Genomic DNA, 788 nt, shown 5'->3' with positions numbered 1-788 from the left:
CCCGCAACCCCTAGAGTGTACTAGTGCTCCCCTGATAAAACCCCTAATTTTACAGTGAAACACACATTTTGCAATCTTCGGGACTGGTTTGAAGTTTTCCAAAGCAAAAAAAAAACATACATTATTGTGTAAATTTTTGGGCAGCATTTCCCCATAAATATAAGCTTCCCAGAGCCAAAATAGCCTGCTGAATATGATAAATTATAAATGCAATGCAATGCCAATAATCAACCACATATTGCAATAATATTTTGTATCTATTTTACAACAACCAAAACAACAAACATTTCATATACTAGGAGTCACTAGCCTCTTCAACTTGTACTCGCTCCAAATTGCGACCGTAAGTTCCAACCGGTAAGCTTCTACTTTTTCCTCAGCGAGTTCTTCTAACGGGATTCTGCGGACAAGGTATTCGATAAATTTGTATGTGAAAAGTCCGTAGTCACCTGATCTAAGGTTGTGGACCAACCACTTGGGACGAACGATTGGCCACTCACAGTCAAGTTTATCGCCTCTGTACATCATAACAGCTGAGTCATACACCTTTATGTTGAATTCAGATAAATCAACATAAAGCGCAACCCAATGCTTCCTCCCAATGTTAAAAGGCATAGTGAAGCCCTGCGCGCCATCCCATTTCTGGCCAATTATGCGCTTTTGTCCACAGACATATTCATCTAGGTCGTTGTCAATCGTATATGTTGCCAATTTCTTTTTATTGATGTAGAATCGCGCTCTCAACTTTTGGCAAAATATATCATCTAGGATGACAACATTGTTATTGA

This window comes from Morus notabilis, unplaced genomic scaffold, assembly GCF_000414095.1.
Source record: "Morus notabilis unplaced genomic scaffold, ASM41409v2 Scaffold451, whole genome shotgun sequence".
In the NCBI taxonomy this organism is placed as follows: Eukaryota; Viridiplantae; Streptophyta; class Magnoliopsida; order Rosales; family Moraceae; genus Morus; species Morus notabilis.
This window is presented reverse-complemented; position numbering follows the sequence as displayed.